The sequence below is a fragment of the Schistocerca cancellata genome, chromosome 8 (assembly GCF_023864275.1).
Source record: "Schistocerca cancellata isolate TAMUIC-IGC-003103 chromosome 8, iqSchCanc2.1, whole genome shotgun sequence".
NCBI classification, from domain to species: domain Eukaryota; kingdom Metazoa; phylum Arthropoda; class Insecta; order Orthoptera; family Acrididae; genus Schistocerca; species Schistocerca cancellata.
Window position 1 is genome coordinate 273,583,262 of NC_064633.1, and position 22,245 is coordinate 273,605,506.

Consider the following 22,245-nt stretch of genomic DNA (forward strand, 5'->3'; position numbering starts at 1 on the left):
CATTTGTGCACCGCCGCCGTCAGTGTCAGCCAGTTTGCCGTGGCATACGGAGCTCCATCGCAGTCTTTAACACTGGTAGCATGCCGCGACAGCGTGGACGTGAACCGTATGTGCAGTTGACGGACTTTGAGCGAGGGCGTATAGTGGGCATGCGGGAGGCCGGGTGGACGTACCGCCGAATTGCTCAACACGTGGGGCGTGAGGTCTCCACAGTACATCGATGTTGTCGCCAGTGGTCGGCGGAAGGTGCACGTGCCCGTCGACCTGGGACCGGACCGCAGCGACGCACGGATGCACGCCAAGACCGTAGGATCCTACGCAGTGCCGTAGGGGACCGCACCGCCACTTCCCAGCAAATTAGGGACACTGTTGTTCCTGGGCTATCGGCGAGGACCATTCGCAACCGTCTCCATGAAGCTGGGCTACGGTCCCGCACACCGTTAGGCCGTCTTCCGCTCACGCCCCAACATCGTGCAGCCCGCCTCCAGTGGTGTCGCGACAGGCGTGAATGGAGGGACGAATGGAGACGTGTCGTCTTCAGTGATGAGAGTCGCTTCTGCCTTGGTGCCAATGATGGTCGTATGCGTGTTTGGCGCCGTGCAGGTGAGCGCCACAATCAGGACTGCATACGACCGAGGCACACAGGGCCAACACCCGGCATCATGGTGTGGGGAGCGATCTCCTACACTGGCCGTACACCACTGGTGATCGTCGAGGGGACACTGAATAGTGCACGGTACATCCAAACCGTCATCGAACCCATCGTTCTACCATTCCTAGACCGGCAAGGGAACTTGCTGTTCTAACAGGACAATGCACGTCCGCATGTATCCCGTGCCACCCAACGTGCTCTAGAAGGTGTAAGTCAACTACCCTGGCCAGCAAGATCTCCGGATCTGTCCCCCATTGAGCATGTTTGGGACTGGATGAAGCGTCGTCTCACGCGGTCTGCACGTCCAGCACGAACGCTGGTCCAACTGAGGCGCCAGGTGGAAATGGCATGGCAAGCCGTTCCACAGGACTACATCCAGCATCTCTACGATCGTCTCCATGGGAGAATAGCAGCCTGCATTGCTGCGAAAGGTGGATATACACTGTACTAGTGCCGACATTGTGCATGCTCTGTTGCCTGTGTCTATGTGCCTGTGGTTCTGTCAGTGTGATCATGTGATGTATCTGACCCCAGGAATGTGTCAATAAAGTTTCCCCTTCCTGGGACAATGAATTCACGGTGTTCTTATTTCAATTTCCAGGAGTGTATTTTCTGACGGCTGGGTACACCTTCAACGTACGCCTTGACACACGTACCCCCGCAGCTAGTGAAAGAGGGCTCGGTCTTAACAACGTACGCTATCATGCTGCGGCGCTTTACATAGCCACTATGTATAAACAATGGCTCAATGTGGAGGCTTCCATTACGCACCATTTACTTGCTGTCCTTCAGCTAGTGTCCCTCTCCCCACCGGTCCCGGTCGGTAACATCATGTCCGCTTTTGCACACATTGTGGCGTTCATTGTGACAGTTATGCTCGCGCCGACCCCCTTCGAATGCGAAGTCCATGGCAAAGCATTTTTATCTCCTCTTCGTGCATAGCATTGCTTGTCACGTCGTAGAACGCAAGTGCCCTTTGTTGCGGTGGACTGTGATTTGGCGGCACATTCATCCCAGCCCTTTTCCGACGCGTATCGGGCAGACTTGGTATAATGCGACCTGTGTGAAGTATCCATCTAATCAGCAGCTCATTGCCTTAGGACTGGCAGACTATCCCTTGCGCCCTCTGTCGTAGTGTCGACGATGAACATCACCGATTCAATTGAGTAGCCGTTGTGGAGGTCTGGCTGTTGGGGCGACAAATGGTCGCGTGTTTTCTACGAGTGCCACCACATGGCTCTCTTTACTAAGCGGTGGAATATTTTCCTGCCACAAAATCTCGGGCGGTTCTCTGGATAAAAGTTTGGACCTGTGCTTATTTATATGGAGATGCTCATCACTCGCGCCTCGATTTTTGGCAGTACTTGCAGACCGCACATACGAAAGTTGCACGTTGTTCCAGTTATCGCCTGTATTTTGCAAATTATCTTAACAGCGTATTTATCACGCCCACACTAATTTGGGGAGTTCTCGGCTTCGTATGCGCCCGCCCGGTTCGGAACGAAACATAACGTGCCTACACAAGCTTGGACTCAGCCCACCTCCCATCATTTATCACCTTGCAGTGTTCCCAGGTTTCCAGATGGGTGGACTAGTTTTTATTTGTTTTTTCTCTTTATATATCTGCAAATAAAGAAAATAAGTTAAATAAGAATGAGCAGTGTGAGGACGCAGCACAGCAATGAGAGGGGAGAGGCATTGTGGACAGGCTTCGGGATTCGACCCCTGCCCTCCTTGTCTTCTCTAGCCTGTAGCTGACTGTGACGCTAATACTACTTAAAAAAAAAAAAAACAGTGATCAGCTAGTCTGACTGTCATGCAACGGGGGCGGCCGCGGTGGCTGTGCGGTTCTAGGCGCTCCAGTCCGGAGCCGCGCTGTTGCTACGGTCGCAGGTTCGAATCCTGCCTCGGGCATCGGTGTGTGTGATGTCCTTAGGTTAGTTAGGTTTAAGTAGTTCTAAGTTCTAGGGGACTGATGACCACAGCAGTTGAGTCCCATAGTGCTCAGAGCCATTTGAACCATTTTTTTTTTCAACGGGCCCGGGTTTGATTTCCGGGGCCGGGTCGAAGATTTTCTCCTCTCGGGTATTGGGTGTTGTTTTGTGCTCATCATCATCATTTAATCATCATCAACATTCATGTCGCCCAATGTGGCGTCAATTAAAACTATTCGCAGGTCGGTGGCCGAACTTCTCCAGGTGCGGACCCACGGCCGTAAATGCTGTACTACCGTTTCATTTCGTTTCATTTCACCGATTTCCTGGTGGACATCATTTCTTCTCACAGAAGACAGGTTAAGGAAAGGAAAACCTACGTTTATAACTGTGGTGTCACCGCCAGACACCACACTTGCTAGGTGGTAGCTTTTAAATCGGCCGCGGTCCATTAGTATACGTCGGACCCGCGTGTCGCCACTGTCAGTAATTGCAGACCGAGCGCCACCACACGGCCGGTCTAGAGAGACGTACTAGCACTCGCCCCAGTTGTACAGCCGACTTTGCAAGGAACGGTTCACTGACAACTACGTTCTCATTTGCCGAGACGATAGTTAGCATAGCCTTCAGCTACTTTTGCTACGACCTAGCAAGGCGCCGTTACCAGTATAGATATTGAGATTCTGTTAATGTATCATCAAGAGCGATGTTCTACAAATGTGGATTAAAGTTAAGTATTCCAGAAGCTACGTACTTTTCTTTATAGCATTCATTACGTATCCTGTCTCAGACCTCACGCCAGCCTCCGTGAGCTTAGCGTGCATTTCGGCCTCCTCTAACTACAAGGTGTTGGCACTTCTGCCAACACTTCAATAACATTTGTAGACTTAGAGAACGCTTTCGACAGTGATGACTGAAACATTTTCTTCCAGTCTGCGACATCGTCGCGAAAAAACACAGTGACCCGTATATGTAATATGTTTCGATGGTCACAGAAAAGATTGTGACCATAGACGTAAATTAAAGGAAACTTATTTTCTTCAAAAAAAAAAAAAAAGATTCAAATGGCTCTGAGCACTATGGGACTTAACAGCTGAGGTCATCAGCCCCCTAGAACTTAGAACTACTTAAACCTAACTAACCTAAGGACATCACACACATCCATACCCGAGGCAAGATTCGAACCTGCGACCGTAGCGGTCGCACGGTTCCAGACTGAAGCGCCTAGAACCGCTCGGCCACACCGGCCGGCTTATTTTCTTCCAAATTCTAAAGATGGCAGAGGTAAAATACAGGGAGCGAAAGGTTATTAACAATTTCTACAATAACTAGATGGCACTTATAAAAGTCGAGGGACACGAAAGGGAAACAGTGCTTGAGAAGGGAGTGCGACAATGTTGCAGCCTATCCCCGTCATTATTAAATCTGTATATTGAGCAAGCAATAAAGGAAACAACATAAAATTTTGGAGTATGAATTAAAGTCCAGGGAGAAGATATAAGAACTCTGAGGTTTGGCGATGACATTGTAATTCTGTCAGAGAAAGCAAAGGACCTGAAAGAGCAATTGAACGGAATGGACAGTGTCTTGAAAAGAGGATATCAACAAAATCAAAATGAGGATAATGGCATGTAGTCAAATTAAATCAGGTAATGCTGAGGGAATTAGTTTAGGAAATGAGACGCTTAAAGTAGTAAATGTGTTGTGCTATTTATGAAGCAAAATAACGGATGATGGTCGAAGTAGGGAGGATGCAAAAAGCAGACTGGGGATGCCAAGAAAAGCGTTTCTGAAGAAGAGAAATTTGTTAAAATCGAGTATAGATTTAAGTGTTACGAAGTCCTTTCTGAAAGTTTTTGTGTAGAGTGTAGCCGTTTATGAAGTGTAACATGGACGAAGCAGTTTACAGACGAAGAGAATAGAAGCTTTTGAAATGTGTGTGCTACGGAAGAATGCTGAAAATTAGATGGGTCGATCACGTACCTAATGAGGAGGTACTGAATAGAATTGGGCAGAAGTGTGATTTGTGATACAACCTGACTAAAAGAAGGGATCTGGTGGTAGGACACATTCTGAGACAGCAAGGGATCACTAATTTAGTTCTGGTGGGAAGCGCGGGGATGGGGGGGGGGGGGTGAAAATCGTAGAGGGAGACCAAGGGTTGAATAGTGTATGCAGATTCAGGGGGATGTAGGTTTCAGTAGTTACTCGGAGATGAAAAGGCTTGCACAGGATAAAGTAGCATGGAGAGCCTCATCAAGCCAGTCTTTGGACTGAAGACCGCAACAACCTCGTTTCGTGAGGCATATGTGAGAGAAAGTAATATGTTTTCAACTGTTTTGAAACGTACGCTTTCGAAATTTCAACATTAAATTTCTCAGTGATGCACAATGTTTTGAGCATTTCTTGAGCATCTACCCAAAGCTCTCGAGCTACTAGTTCGCCTAGTGACGATCGAGCTACTAGGTCGCTTAGTGACGAAATTTACTGCTCTTTGCTGGATCTTCTGTGTCTTATATTAATCTGCCAGTAAGTTTCAAAGTTTCACACACTCCAAAACATAGTGAAGAATTCACCGAAGGAAACAAACCAGTTGTCGGTGGATGAAATGAATCTAAACTGTCGCCGGCCGGAGTGGCCGAGCGGTTCTAGGCGCTGCAGTCTGGAACCGCGCGACCGCTACGATCGCAGGTTCGAATACTGCCTCGGGCATGGATGTGTGTGATGACCTCATGAGTTAAGTCACATACTGCTCAGAGCCATTTGAAGCATCTAAACTGTCTATCCCCTTGTCTATCTGTCACTGTCCGTCTCTCTCTCTCTCTCTCTCTCTCTCTCTCACACACACACACACACAAACACACACACACACACACACACACACACACACACACACACACATACATACATACATACATACACACAGAGAGAGAGAGAGAGAGAGAGAGAGAGATAAGGAGTCAGTCAGAGGACGTTTACTTCTCTCAGCCTCCAGCATCGTTCCTACGGCTCACTTCGCATGGAAGAAGTCGTACTACTGTGCGCTGTTAATGAACGCTTTATGCCATACGGGATATGCTCGTTTGATGCCGAAGCAATGAGCGTCCACATGCACTCCCATGGGCAACAGGTAAATCGTTCTGGACGAGTGACCCGTTTAATGCTGAATGTATGGCCAGCGTTGCTGCCCCCGGTTCACAAACACAGCACCCACGGACGAGTGTTGTTTCCAATTTAGTGTGATGGGCGCGTGGGCTCCTCGGTTTAATGAAGCAGCTGAGCGGAACACGCTTTGCGAATCCTGGTCAATTAACGACCAGCCACTCTGACGTAAGCATTTATAGCGATGGTCGCTTTGGGGCTTCGTTGACTAGTGAAGCAAAAGCTTTGGGAACAGAGGCTGTCCATAAGAAAAACAACACGGATTTAGACTCGTGCCCCACGGCAAAGTAAGCGCCATACTGGGGCAGCGAAGAGCACAGTGATGAACAGTGTTAACGTTGTGGACGACTTGTGTTTGCGATTGTTATACAGTCAACCGAAATTCTAATATTACTTTGCAGGGAGGTAATTACCTCTCATTTCAGCAATGCAGGGTTACCACTACTATTTTCTTCCGTCCCTTCGCTGTCAGCCTCTACAGCCAACAGCAACTGAAAGAATAAGAATAGCGGTCATTACTGGACTAAGTGATACTGCGAGGTGCCGTGGCTAGCAGTGTATTTAACACTAAATTCTTCTAGAATCTTCATGTAGAAATGATGCTCTAAGCCCCCATTTTCTAACTCCGACTTTTGCTGTTGCACATGGATTAAGAAGAAACGCGAACTGACTCTAATCGACCCTGCAAGTGGAGTAGAAAAGAGTTTGGCACCTGCAATAAGTTAATTTGATAGAAATTAATTTGATAAATAAGTTTCATTAACGAGGTGAGAAATGAATGGGTTGCTCTACCGATATGCAGAATGAAAGTTCTGTCCAAAATAACAATTTGATTTATTATGACTAAACTCAAAATAATAAACACAACACATGAAACATTTACAATACGTCAAATCGGATACTCAAATAAATGCTGTGAAGGTGAAGTTGACCATAAACTAGCTTGTGACATTTATGACCAAGTGGTATTTGGAGCTAATTCCTTGCAACTCAAATCTTAAGAGAAACACCCAGCCAACCCAACATTAATTGCTCTTACCGTAGTGAGGACTCCGACAATGAACACCCAAGACAGAACCACGTAAGAAAAGACGGGAACAGGCGCGCTCTGACGAGCTCTGACTATCACAGAGCAAAATTCCCTAATCTGCCGGTGCTGCGGACATACATTACCAAGCTGTCTTCTTAACTGCAAGGACGCGATCTGGCGCACTGAAAGCGATGGCTGGTTGCTTCGACGTCCAGTCGTGGTGATGATAATGTCGCGAGTATAGCCCGAAACAAATTATCCTGGTCTGGTTGTTCCAGACTAAAGACTTCCTATCAATACAAATGCGCCTCTGAGGGAGACGCCACACAATCACTGACGGTACAGTGATTGATTTTAACAAGCGAAATCACACAGTAACTCCGATACAGTCAACTTTAGCCAAAACTGCTCAAGACGGACAACATAGGCCGCTTGTACATAGAACGCGCAATTGCCAACTGTGCTCGGAAAGTTACGTTGAAGTCGAAACTTCAGCAACTACGTCAAACAGTTACAAGTAAATGAAATTATATTAGACAGCCAATGGAAGGCAGGCTGTCCAGAGCAGCGAGAGCTCAGTCTTGTAACGTACTCCGACCGAAAGGCGAGAGCCGACCCTCTCAAGAGCACCCGTACAAGCCAAACACAGAACATTCCCGCCCCCACGACAGTGGTCATGGTTAAAACGTTCCAATCAGAAACTCTAAAAACGGCGGAAAATTCCACTCTATTGCTGACGCACTACTATTCCACCAATGGAGATACTTGCCGCCAATTTCTGCGCCGATTTTACTACGTCATGGAGCTATCCCCTGAGCAAGCCAATCACAGTTATGATTTTGCAGAAAACGCAGGAATTTTCCCGCCAAGACTGCCTGGGAACACAAGTCATTCCCACGCCTCGCTGGTAGCCCACCAGAAAGTGTTTTCACTAAGTTTCTGTGAAGTAACGGAATCTCTAGCCCAGCCACTCCGTCAGGCCCCTGTGGGCGTGTCGCCCCCGCTCTTATGACAATGTCGGCGTCTGGAAAGCATCCACTTGGCTCCCTCACACCCGTCGGCTTAACCCTTTCAAAATCAGGAGAACCCGCCCGTCATCGGACCACCCGGGTGACGAGAGATGCTGCGTGGGAAGCCTGCATGTGAAGGAATAGCGACTTTTCACCACATGCAATTAGAGAGGAAAATCGAATTACTCAGAGTAAGATAGAAATATGAGAGGGGGCTCATGCCACCTCTCAATACTACAAAGAGAGGCGAAATATTATCGTCATATACGAAATGTACTGTTGGGAAATTATAAACTTATGATATTTCTTAATATAGATTTCTCTGTCTATAACCAATTCTGCTCAGCCTCACTGAAATCTAAATGTTACATGTACTCAGTATCTTAAAGTCACCATCACTGCAATTATATGAATGTTTAATGTACGAAAACTTTCTGAAATGAACGCGTAATAGATAATGGATTTGATGAAGTATGTGATTTTGTTAACAGTTTAAGCCATTCTTCGGTAATTATAGTTCATTGCTTTTATACTGCACAGTGCTCAAAATCGAAATTTGAAATTTGTGGTAAGTTCTATGGGACCAAACTGCTGAGATCATCGGTCCCTAGACTTACACACTACTTAATCTAACTTAAACTAACTTCTGCTAAGGACCCATGCCCGAGGGACGACTCGAACCTCCGGCGGGGTGAGCCACATGAACTGTGGCAAGGCGCTGTAGACCACACGGCTACCCCGGCGGCCATAGTCAAACTCAGTGTTATATATTGCTTTATTGTCTATAATAGACATAATAGAAAAAACTGATTTTATTCTGTCAGGTGCAGTCATAAGAAAACAAAAACCAAGAAACTAACACATTTCCACTTAATAAACACAAAAACAACAAAACATTACGAAATAATCCACTGAAAACACTGCAGTTTATCTCACTATCGTCTTGGGTAACGTATTTTTTTCTGAACCAGCTGGCCATCCTCTTGACGGGAGACATTATTGAATGTGGTTAGGCACACTCCTTACCAAATTGTTCAGGTACGCCTGTGGTATATGACCAATTCCCCCACAGTGGCTGCTATGGTATCCTGTAAGCTCTTTGGTGCGACAGGAAGGTTGCAAACTGTTGTGTCTAGGAATCCTGCATACTCGGTTTGCTACACAAACAATCAAACAACTTGTATGAATGAGTTTTATTACAAAAAGACAATTACAGATACTTAACTTTGGCAATTACACAGATGTGTCACATGCAAAGGACGACATACGAAGTGATCAGTCTTTGCAGTGACTACTGATCTCTAACTGACAAAATTCTACCCCAACTTTGACGCTGCTATCCAAGTGGGCTGCAACTAGTCGGGCGGGGCGCTTATGTCCTCTTCACCTAGGGGCCACTGTTGTCACGTTTTCGTCCTGGAGGAGATGTCGGTCAGTGTGCTAGTGACTAACGTCTTCTTACAGCCGGTTCTTGTCTTTCGTTCCTGACTGGCTTGACTTCACGCCGTAACACAAATCACTCGTTTTAGCATGGCCCATGCGATCTCAATGCAGTTGCGACGTGAAGAACGAGGTCTCTCTAACGACTGCTTCTATGATCCACTAGGAAGGCTCGCATTGTTGTCCATCAGCGTAAATCGCGCTCCAGTATGTTCATCCGATACTTCGTACCAATTACCCTCCCATGTACTGACATAAGGAGTGTCCTGAGCCATATAAGTTTCCATCCATAAACATGAATGACCACCTTGATAAGGGTGGCGCTCTGCAGTACAGTTGGGGTGTAAACGTTGTCCTCGTTGCGTGCACACTTTAACCAATGTCAACATTGTCAGGGTAGAGAACATTACGAGTCTCTTTAGAGAAGAGCGTTGTGGCCCACTCCTGAGTAGTCCACAAACAGTGGCTTCATGCCCATTCGTCGAGAGCCCTCCTCCAAACTCGATTTAGAGGAGGGGCCTTATGAGATTTTCTGGCACCGAATCCCTGCTCGTGGACCTGTTTCGTATGGTTTTTGTTGACACCTGCACTTCTCCAGCCGACTGTTATTGCCGCCGTAGGCATGTAGCAATGTGTTGAGGGTTTCTGCTTGCTGTTAAACACAGATATCGCTCCTTCACAAATGTTGTTTTCCTTCCACGCCACTTCTGTGACGACCCTCAACTGATCCTTTCGCTAGAAACTTCTTTCAGATTCTAGAGTCATCATCTTTACTCACAGAGACGTCGCTGCGACGTCCACTTTTCTCTCTCCCTGTTCTATTACAGTGACTAAACTGAACTTTTAATCGTACATTGTTGTTTACCAAACCGTCCTGGAGCAACGCATCTCTCATAATGACACACACGCAAATACTGCAATGTTTACAAGTGGCATGGATGCCACAGACCGGCGATACTGTTATCTCACAGTAGAAACATTGACTGTTTCCGGTAGAATTACATTACAAACAAACCAGTGTATTGCTATCATAAAATACGACTGGAGCGCAACGTTCAGTATTAAAATTTCAGCAATGGTTAACATTTATTTTTGCACTGTAGATATGAACAGCTGTTATTCGTCTCTTACAACTTACATTTATTTGGTACCTTAATCAAACAGCTGCCATGTAATGGTTTGTAGCATCTTCAGTGATGTAATTATTTGCACACGAAGGCATGGCTTCACGATGATACACACCAATAAAATTTTCTCAAACTTCCAGCATGTCGGGTGGTTACAACCCATGAGCTTAGCCGGCCGGGTTGGCCGAGCGGTTCTAGGCGCTACAGTCTGGAACCGCGCGACCGCGACGGTCGCAGGTTCGAATCTTGCCTCAGGCATGGATGTGTGTGATGTCCTTAGGTTAGTTAGTGTTACGACTTCTGCACCACTTGTTAACGGCAGACACAGTGGCTGCGCCAAAGACTGAGACGGCGTGGAGTTTTACAATTATTTATTGAAATTTCTTTACAATTTCTCCCTCGTCGTCGCTGCCCAGCCCTGCTGATCCCTCCGCCTGGCTGCTGCTGTGTAGATTCTCCAACAATGCGCTCAACGCGCGCCGCTGATAGCACTCGGGAGCCTCAGGCCACCAGTGCTCCGCTGAAGCCGGGGTGCCCCATGGTTGAGATGAACTCGTCGCCGCTCGGCGCCCAAGTACGGGCACGCCCATGGAGCCGCGTCGTCGCGAGGTCAGCTGCCGACGCCTGCTGCACCGGCAGCTGGGAAGCCGTCAGTCGCGATGTCCGCGAGGTCCCGTCATGGACGAACCAGCGCCGTGGGGCCTGTGACCAAGACTGCGCTGCGGCCGGTCCTGCTGGAAGTTCTCGCTGTAGTCAGTCAGCCATGGTGCCGACCGAACTCGGGTCGACCTCCAGAGCTGAAGTGGACATCTGGCGGCGAACGGATGACTCCTGCGAGCTGGAACAGACTTCCGGAATCGTCACCTACGAAGATTGAACATTCGGACACGGACCACGTCCGTCCTCAAATCCGAACTGCTTCCTAATGGCTTCTGTCTGTTGCTGTCTGCGTTCCGCTATTTATATCCGGCAGGAGGACGTTTTTTACCCTCGGTGATAGCTTTTTGTTACTACTCCTGCAGTATATTACAGTGTGACTTAGTGTGCTGGCCTCACTTCCCTTTACTGAGCACTCTTCAGGCTTCGCTCGACGCCCGGTCTGTGTGCGTCCTTGCGTCAGCCTGCTGGTAGACTGCTGCTGTCAGCAAGGCTATCTGTGCCTGCCTACTTCGCAACGCCTCGGTCGCCGGCGTGCCTCAGTTTTGCCAATCTCCACTGCGTGAAGCAACGCTTACTACATGTGGCCGCAACATTAGGTTTAAGTAGTTCTTAGTTCTAGGGGACTAATGACCTCAGAAGTTAGGTCCCATAGTGCTCAGAGCCATCTGAACCAACGCATCAGCTTTCCACCTAGCGTTCGTCTGCCACTGTCACGTCGTGATTGTTGCGTGATCGTTACTGCCGCCCTTATAAAGCCATGTTGCCACCTGTGGCGTCACTGACCCCAGTCCACAGCTATATAAGGTAACGATTTCATTCCAATACCACCGCGCCCGTTGCAGCCTTCTGCTGACTGAGTCCCAAGCCATGCTTAGTCACGAACTGCTGTCATCAAAAATGTGACAGGCACCTCAGGCAGCAGCACGGCTTTCACACGCTGAGATCACAAAAGTATATGACAGCGATATGCACTAATAAAGGTGGCTACAGTATCGCGCACGCAAGGTATAAAAGGGCAGTGCATTGGCGAAACTATCATTTGTACACAGGTGATTGATGTGGAAAGGTTTCCGACTTGATTACGGTCACACAACGGGAATCAACAATTTTGGAAATCGTAACGGTATTCAATATTCCGATATCCACAGTGTCAGGAGTGTGCCGAGAACACCAAATTCAGCATTATCTCTCACCACTGGCAGTGCAGTGGCTGACAGTCTTTAGTTAATGACCTAGGGCAGCGGTGTTGGCGTATTTTTGTCAGTGCTAACAGACAAGTAACTATTAGTGAAATTACTACAGAAATCAATGTGGGACAAGTGACGAATGTATCGTTTAGGACAGTGCAGCGAAATTTGGTGTTAATGGGCTATGGCAGCAGACGACCACCGCGAGTGCCTTTGCTAGGAGCACGACATCACCAGTAGAGCCTCTCTTGTGCTCTTGACCACATCGGTTGGACCCTAGATGACAGGATACCCGTGACCTCGTCACTTGAGTCCCGATTTCAGTTGGTAAGAGCTGATGGCGGGGTTCGAGTGTGGCGCAGACTCCACATAGTTATGAACCCAGCTGATCAACAACGCACTGTGCAAGCTGATGGTGGGTCCATAATGGCGTGAGTAGTGTTTACGTGGACTGGGTCCTCTGGAGGTTCGGCTACTTAGAGACCATTTGCAGCCACTCAGGCACTTCATGTTCCCAAACAACGATAGAATTTTTGTGGATAGCAATGCGCCATGTCACCTGGCCACAATTGGTTCAAATGGCTCTGAGCACTATGGGACTTAACTTCTAAGGTCATCAGTCCCCTAGAACTTAGAACTACTTAAACCTAACTAACCTAAGGACATCACACACATTCATGCCCGAGGCAGGATTCGAACCTGCGACCGTAGCGTTCACGCGGTTCCAGACTGTAGTGCCTAGAACCGCACGGCCACCGCGGCCGGCTGGCCACAATTGTTCCTGAATGATTTGAAGAACATTCTGAACAGTTCGAGCGAATGTTATATGCACACAGAAGCTCGACATGAATTCCATCGAACATTAATGGGACATAACAGGAGATCAGTTGGTGCACAAAATCCTAAAGCGGCAACACTTCCGCAGCTAAGGACGGCTATAGCGGCAACATGGCTGAATACTTCTGCAGGGGACATCCAGTGACTTGTTGATTCCATGGTACGTTGAGTTGCTGTATTTCGTCCGCTAAAGGAGTCTCGACGTGATTACAGGATATATGCCATGGCCATTGTCACCCCAGTGTAAGAAAGGCAGCGACAGTCACGTGAGAGCCACAACGCGGCCGAAAGCTCGTGGATTTTAAGACACTTGACGCGACTGGAAACTCGAGAAAATGTTATCATTACAGGTAACTGCTTCTATTAATTTAAAAAGAAACAAATTGTTTCTTTCTTGCCCACGGTAAAAGGAAAAACCGTGAAATATGCAATTCTTTTTACGTCACAAAATATTTTTCAGAAGAACAGAAAATATCAGTGGGATGTGTCCTTCACTCACAGAATGAGAACTGCTCTCAGTAAATACGATACAGATAAGAAATATAAATTAGCGGTTCTAGGCGCTTCAGTCTGGAACCGCGCGACTGCTACAGTCGGAGGTTCGAATCCTGCCTCGGGCTTGAATGTGTGTGATGTCCTTAGGTTAGTTAGGTTTAATTAGTTTTAAGTATAGGGACTGATCACCTTAGATGTTAAGTCCCATAGTGCTTAGAGCCATTTTTTTGCGTAATACATACCAAATTCTTTAAAACATCGATACAACGAGCATCGTCAAATCGTACATGTTTTTACGAGGTGTAGATGCATGCTGGCGGGAACAGTCACCGGTAAGAAGGTAAATTATGCGTCAGCCATTAGGAGGCGTTTAAGGCGTAATTGTGGCTGCGCGTTTTATGGCTTCACTTTCTGGTATTTCACATTGAGGAGCCACTTCGTCACGTGAAACACAAAATAAGTTGTGCGATATTTTGGCAACGTGCCGCTTACAGTAGAACCAATGGGAAGTAAGAACGCACCCCCCCCCCCCCCCCCTCTATATCAGAAACAGAAAGCGATACGCTATATAATATTTCTCGTGTCCAGTAGAAGCCCATATTTTTGTGCATTACAGTATACCTTACACCGTAAGGTGTATATTTGTTTTTCGTAAGCACTAGCACATTGAATGTCGCGAGAGAGAATTGTTCTTGGTACGATTTGTTGTGATAAAACTACGTGAAACGTCATAAGGTCGTTAAACAATTTTCGTATTTTGTTATTTTCGCGTTACAACTCGCATGTTATGAAAGTTAGCTGTTTTAAGAAAACGGCAGAGTGAAGATTCATGAAAAAAGTGTCATTCTTGTTGCGATTGTTTGTTAAATGCCAATTAAAAACATTTAGGTGACAAGGTCGCTGACTGCGGAGCTTTAGCGAAGGTATTTAGTAGATTCGCCACGATACAGTATTGAGGAAAGGCCAGTATAGGTTTCGTGTTTTCCTGCATCCTATTTTTTACCACTTTGGCGTTTTCTAATAGACTGTCGGCTTCCTTACGAAATTAATAGAAATAATTTCTGTAATATTTGATGTTAAGTAAATATACGAGCTCTGTCTGTCAGGAATGGGTTTCTTCGATCTGGTGAACTTTAATAAGCTCATGTCCATACTGATGAACATGTATGTTTCCTTTTCATCCTGTTTCATGTTCGCAAATGTTGAAGTTTCTATTTATGTATACCACGGACCGAACAACACGACTACTATATGGACGAAAGAGGAAATGTGCGTTTTAATAGAGCTGAAGTAGGAGTTTTACGCGCGTTCGTATTCGTGAACAAACTGTGTGGTTTGCGAGTCGAATAAAGCCTACAACTGCCAATGGAAAGCGCTGAAAGCGGAAAATCACGTTAACCAGCTCGTCCCGTGTGCTGACGGCGCTGTCTCTCGGAACGCTGGATATCGCAGCTGCGTGCACATCGATGTTAGCTGTCTCGTCCCGTGTGAGGACGGCTTTACCGTGCGGTCATTCCCGGAATGGTGCCGAGCCGTATTCTGTTCCACAATGTACATCTGCGTCTACATACTTACTGCGCAAACCTCTGTAGGGTGCAAAGCAGAGAGGATACTGTACTACTACTACTAGTCACTTCCTTTACTGTTCAATCACAAATAGAGCAGAGGAAAACGACTACTTGTATTTCTCCACCTGAGCCCTAATTACTCGTATCTTATCTTCGTGATCTTTACGCGAAATTTATGCTGGAGACAGTAGAATCGTTCTGCGGTCTGCTACAAATGCCAGTTTCTAAATTTTTTCAACGGCGTTCGTCGAAACGAACGTCGCCTTTTCTCGAGGGTTTCTCGTTTGAGTTCTCGAAGCATCTCCGTAATACTTGCGTTTGTTCGAAGCTACCGGTAACAAAACTAAGCAGACAGCCTCTGAATTGCTTCCAAGTCCTTCCATAAGCCGACTTGGTGCGGATCACAAACACTCGAGCAGTACTCAAGAATAGGTCCGCAATCCTTTACAGATGAACCACACTTTCCTAAATTTCTCCCAATAAACGGAAGTCGAGCATTCGCTTTAACTGTGATAACCGTAACATGCTCGTTCCACTTTATATCGCTTTGCAACGATATATCCAGATGTTTAAACGAGGTGACCGTGTCAAGCGGGGCACTACTAATGATGTATCCGAACATTACTGGTTTGTTACACTACTGACCATTATAATTGCTACACCAAGAAGAAATGCAGATGATAAACGGGTATTCCCCCCCCATGAACCATGGACCTTGCCGTTGGTGGGGAGGCTTGCGTGCCTCAGCGATACAGATAGCCGTGCCGTAGGTGCAACCACAACGGAGGGGTATCTGTTGAGAGGCCAGACAAACGTGTGGTTCCTGAAGAGGGGCAGCAGCCTTTTCAGTAGTTGCAGGGGCAACAGTCTGGATGATTGACTGATCTGGCCTTGTAACAATAACCAAAACGGCCTTGCTGTGCTGGTACTGCGAACGGCTGAAAGCAAGGGGAAACTACGGCCGTAATTTTTCCCGAGGGCATGCAGCTTTACTGTATGATTAAATGATGATGGCGCCCTCTTGGGTAAAATATTCCGGAGGTAAAATAGTCCCCCATTCGGATCTCCGGGCGGGGACTACTCAAGAGGATGTCGTTATCAGGAGAAAGAAAACTGGCGTTCTACGGATCGGAGCGTGGAATGTCAGATCACTTAATCGGGCAGGAAGGTTAGAAAATTTAAAAAGGGAAATGGATAGGGTAAAGTTAGATATAGTGGGAATTAGTGAAGTTCGGTGGCAGGAAGAACAAGACTTCTGGTCAGGTGACTACAGGGTTATAAACACAAAGTCAAATAGGGGTAATGCAGGAGTAGGTTTAATAATGAATAGGAAAATAGGAGTGCGGGTAAGCTACTACAAACAGCATAGTGAACGCATTATTGTGGCCAAGATACACACAAAGCCCACACCTACTACAGTAGTACAAGTTTATATGCCAACTAGCTCTGCAGATGACGAAGAAATTAATGAAATGTATGATGAAATAAAATAAATTATTCAGATAGTGAAGGGAGACGAAAATTTAATAGTCATGGGTGACTGGAATTCGAGTGTAGGAAAAGGGAGAGAAGGAAACGTAGTAGGTGAATATGGATTGGGGCTAAGAAATGAAAGAGGAAACCGCCTGGTAGAATTTTGCACAGAGCACAACTTAATCATAGCTAACACTTGGTTTAAGAATCATGATAGAAGGTTGTATACATGGAAGAACCCTGGAGATAGTAAAAGGTATCAGATAGATTATATAATGGTAAGACAGAGATTTAAAAACCAGGTTTTAAATTGTAAGACATTTCCAGGGGCAGATGTGGACTCTGACCACAATCTATTGGTTATGACCTGTAGATTAAAACTGAAGAAACTGCAAAAAGGTGGGAATTTAAGGAGATGGGACCTGGATAAACTGAAAGAACCAGAGGTTGTACAGAGTTTCAGGGAGAGCATAAGAGAACAATTGACAGGATTGGGGGAAAGAAATACAGTAGAAGAAGAATGGGTAGCTTTGAGGGATGAAGTAGTGAAGGCAGCAGAGGATCAAGTAGGTAAAAAGACGAGAGCTAGTAGAAATCCTTGGGTAACAGAAGAAATATTGAATTTAATTGATGAAAGGAGAAAATATAAAAATGCAGTAAGTGAAGCAGGCAAAAAGGAATACAAACGTCTCAAAAATGAGATCGACAGGAAGTGCAAAATGGCTAAGCAGGGATGGCTAGAGGACAAATGTAGGGATGTAGAGGCGTATCTCACTAGGGGTAAGATAGATACTGCCTACAGGAAAATTAAAGAGACCTTTGGAGATAAGAGAACCACTTGTATGAACATCAAGAGCTCAGATGGAAACCCAGTTCTAAGCAAAGAAGGGAAAGCAGAAAGGTGGAAGGAGTATATAGAGGGTCTATACAAGGGCGATGTACTTGAGGACAATATTATGGAAATGGAAGAGGATGTAGATGAAGATGAAATGGGAGATACGATACTGCGTGAAGAGTTTGACAGAGCACTGAAAGACCTGAGTCGAAACAAGGCCCCCGGAGTAGACAACATTCCATTGGAACTACTGACGGCCTTGGGAGAGCCAGTCCTGACAAAACTCTACCATCTGGTGAGCAAGATGTATGAAACAGGCGAAATACCCTCAGACTTCAAGAAGAATATAATAATTCCAATCCCAAAGAAAGCCGGTGTTGACAGATGTGAAAATTACCGAACAATCAGTTTAATAAGCCACAGCTGCAAAATACTAACACGAATTCTTTACAGACGAATGGAAAAACTGGTAGAAGCCGACCTCGGGGAAGATCAGTTTGGATTCCGTAGAAATACTGGAACACGTGAGGCAATACTGACCTTACGACTTATCTTAGAAGAAAGAATAAGGAAAGGCAAACCTACGTTTCTAGCATTTGTAGACTTAGAGAAAGCTTTTGACAATGTTGACTGGAATACTCTCTTTCAAATTCTAAAGGTGGCAGGGGTAAAATACAGGGAACGAAAGGCTATTTACAGTTTGTACAGAAACCAGATGGCAGTTATAAGAGTCGAGGGACATGAAAGGGAAGCAGTGGTTGGGAAGGGAGTAAGACAGGGTTGTAGCCTCTCCCCGATGTTATTCAATCTGTATATTGAGCAAGCAGTAAAGGAAACAAAAGAAAAATTCGGAGCAGGTATTAAAATCCATGGAGAAGAAATAAAAACGTTGAGGTTCGCCGATGACATTGTAATTCTGTCAGAGACAGCAAAGGATTTGGAAGAGCAGTTGAACGGAATGGATGGTGTCTTGAAGGGAGGATATAAGATGAACATCAACAAAAACAAAACGAGGATAATGGAATGTAGTCGAATTAAGTCGGGTGATGTTGATGGTATTAGATTAGGAAATGAGACACTTAAAGTAGTAAAGGAGTTTTGCTATTTGGGGAGCAAAATAACTGATGATGGTCGAAGTAGAGAGGATATAAAATGTAGACTGGCAATGGCAAGGAAAGCGTTTTTGAAGAAGAGAAATTTGTTAACATCGAGTATAGATTTAAGTGTCAGGAAGTCATTTCTGAAAGTATTTGTATGGAGTGTAGCCATGTATGGAAGTGAAACATGGACGGTAAATAGTTTGGACAAGAAGAGAATAGAAGCTTTCGAAATGTGGTGCTACAGAAGAATGCTGAAGATTAGATGGGTAGATCACATAACTAATGAGGAAGTATTGAATAGGATTGGGGAGAAGAGAAGTTTGTGGAACAACTTGACCAGAAGAAGGGATCGGTTGGTAGGACATGTTCTGAGGCATCAAGGGATCACCAATTTAGTATTGGAGGGCAGCGTGGAGGGTAAAAATCGTAGGGGGAGACCAAGAGATGAATACACTAAGCAGATTCAGAAGGATGTAGGTTGCAGTAGGTACTGGGAGATGAAGAAGCTTGCACAGGATAGAGTAGCATGGAGAGCTGCATCAAACCAGTCTCAGGACTGAAGACCATAACAACAACAACATAAACGGGTATTCATTGGACAAATATATCATACTAGAACTGACATGTGATTACATTTTCACGCAATTTGGGTGCATTGATCCTGAGAAATCAGTAACCAGAACAACCACCTCTGGCCGTAATAACGGCCTTGATACGCCTGGGCATTGAGTCAAAAAGAGCTTGGATGGCGTGTACAGGTACAGCTGCCCATGCAGCTTCAACACGATACCACAGTTCATCAAGAGTAGTGACTGGCGTATCGTGGCGAGCCAGTTGCTCGGCCACCATTGACCAGACGTTTTCAATTGATGAGAGATCTGGAGAATTTGCTGACCAGGGCAGCAGTCGAACATTTTCTGTATCCAGAAAGGCCCGTACAGGACCTACAACATGCAGTCGTGCATCATCCTGCTGAAATGTAGGGTTTCACAGGGATCGAATGAACGGTAGAGCCACGGGTCGTAACACATCTGAAATGTAACGTCCACTGTTCAAAGTGCCGCCAATGCGAACAAGAGGTGACCGAGACGTGTAACCATTGGCATCCCATACCATCACGCCGGGTGATACGCCAGTGTGGCGATGACAGATATACGCTTCCAACGTGCGTTCACTGCGATGTCGCCAAACACGGGTGCGACCATCATGATGCTGTAAACAGAACCTGGATTCATCCGAAAAAATGACGTTTTGCCATTCGTGCATCCAGGTTCGTCGTTGAGTACACCATCGCAGGCGCTCCTGTCTGTGATGCAGCGTCAACGGTAATCGGAGCCATCGTCTCGGAGCTGATAGTCCATGCTGCTGCAAACGTCGTCGAAGTGTTCGTAACGCCGGCCGCGGTGGCCGTGCGGTTCTAGGCGCTGCAGTCCGGAACCGCGGGACTGCTACGCTCGCAGGTTCGAGTCCTGCCTCGGGCATGGATGTGTGTGATGTCAGTAGGTTAGTTAGGTTGGTAAGTAGGCTGTTTATATTTTCTTATGGGCAACGTTACGTAGTGCTCTGTATGAAAATCACTGGCTGTGCTGTGTGCAGTCTGTGGCTAGTTTGCATTGTTGTCTACCATTGTAGTGTTGGGCAGCGGCAGCTGGATGTGAACAGCATGTAGCGTTGCGCAGTTGGAGGTGAGCCGCCAGCAGTGGTGGATGTGAGGAGAGAGATGGCGGAGTTTTGAAATTTGTAATACTGGATATTATGAACTGCTATGTATATTATGATGTTTCAACACTATTAAGGTAAATACATTGTTTGTTCTCTATCAAAATCTTTCATTTGCTAACTATGCCTATCAGTTGTTAGTGCCTTCCGTAGTTTGAATCTTTTATTTAGCTGGCAGTAGTGGCGCTCGCTGTATTGCAGTAGTTCGAGTAACCAAGATTTTTGTGAGGTAAGCGATTTGTGAAACGCATAGGTTAATGTTAGTCAGGGCCATTCTTTTGTAGGGATTTTTGAAATTCAGATTGCGTTGCTCTAAAAATATTGTGTGTCGGTTTAAACACAGCCATGTATAAATTGTTCTAAGGGGATGTTTCAGGTTTAAGTAGTTCTAAGTTCTAGGGGACTGATGACCTAAGATGTTAAGTCTCATAGTGCTCAAAGCCATTTAGCCATTTGAACCATTTTTTTTAACTGTTCGTGCAGATGGTTGTTGTCTTGCAAACGTCCCCAACTGGGATCGAGACGTGGCTGCGCGATCCGTTACATCCATGCGGATAAGATGCCTGTCATCCCGATTGCCAGTGATACGAGGCCGTTCTGCTAACAGCCATTGGATCTCGACCAACGCGAGCAGCAATGTCGCGATATGATAAACCGCAATCGCGATAGGCTACAATCCGATCTTTATCAAAGTAGGAAACGTGATGGTACCCATTTCTCCTCCATACGCGAGGCATCACAACAACGTTTCACTAGGCAAAGCCGGCAACTGCTGATTGTGTATGAGAAAACGGTTGGAAACTTTCCTCATGTCAGCACGTTGTGGGTGTCGCCACCGGCGCCAATGTTGTGTGAATACTCTGAAAAGCTAATCATTTGCATACCACAGCATCTTCTTCCTGTCAGTTGAATTTCGCGTCTGTAGCACGTCATCTTCGTGGTGTAGCAATTTCTATGGCCAGTAGAGTATTACTACTCCCCCGCATTAACTTAAATTTTTCTACATATAGAGGCAGGTGTCATTCATCACATGTACTACTAGAAATTTTGTCTCTAAGTCGTATCGTATCCTTCTACAGTCTCTCAACTTCGACATTTTTTCGTACGCCGCAGCATCATCAGCAAACAGCCCAGATCGTTGTTCACCTTGTCCGTCGGATCTTTTATGTATACAGAAAAGAAAAGCCGTCCTGTCACACTTCTCTGGGGCACCCCTGACGATATACCCTTGTCTCTGATGAGGACTCGCCGTCGATAAGAACTTACTGAGGTCTGTTACTTAAGGAGTGTTCGGGCCACTCACATATCTGGGAACCTATTCTGTATGCTTGTATCTTCGTTAACAGCGTGCAGTGGAGCGCAGTATGAAACGCTTTCTGGAAATGAGAAATGTGGAATCTGTCTGTAGCCCTTCATCCATAGTTCGCAGTGCATCATGTGAGGAAAGAGCAAACTGGGTTTCACACAAGTGATGGACAATAGCTTTTCGATGATTGCTTGAGCAGTGGTCATAATGTTTTGGCGCCCCATCACATTTCCTTGTCTTGTCGTAAGGACGCGGACGTCGCATACCGTACTGCCGCTGCTGGGAGTTACTGTGGGAACACTTTCTTTGGGGCGAGCAGCAGCAGCAGCAGCGGCGTACGCATGCCGCCTCATTAGTCGAAGCAGCGTGGCGGCGTGGAGACGTGTCTCTCGTTAGCACGGCCGCGCCGGGCGGCGTTGCCTTTCACAGGCCTATCTCGAGGCTGGCCGATCGAGTAGAGGCTTTACCGGTAATTGGGAGCGCCTCTACCCCGGACTCAATCGAAATTTCTCGGCGCCCCGCCCCAAACTCACTCTGCTCTGAATGACGGTGCGTTTCAAGTCGGAGCCACGTACTTAATCTGTAGCTATATATAATCAGCGCGGTCCCGATAATGATGCAGCACTACCGGCGGGAAAATTTTGGTGCTCCGGCCAAATAAAAGGGGCGATCCACCCGCTACTGTCCTTTTCACCGCCCAGATGAATCAG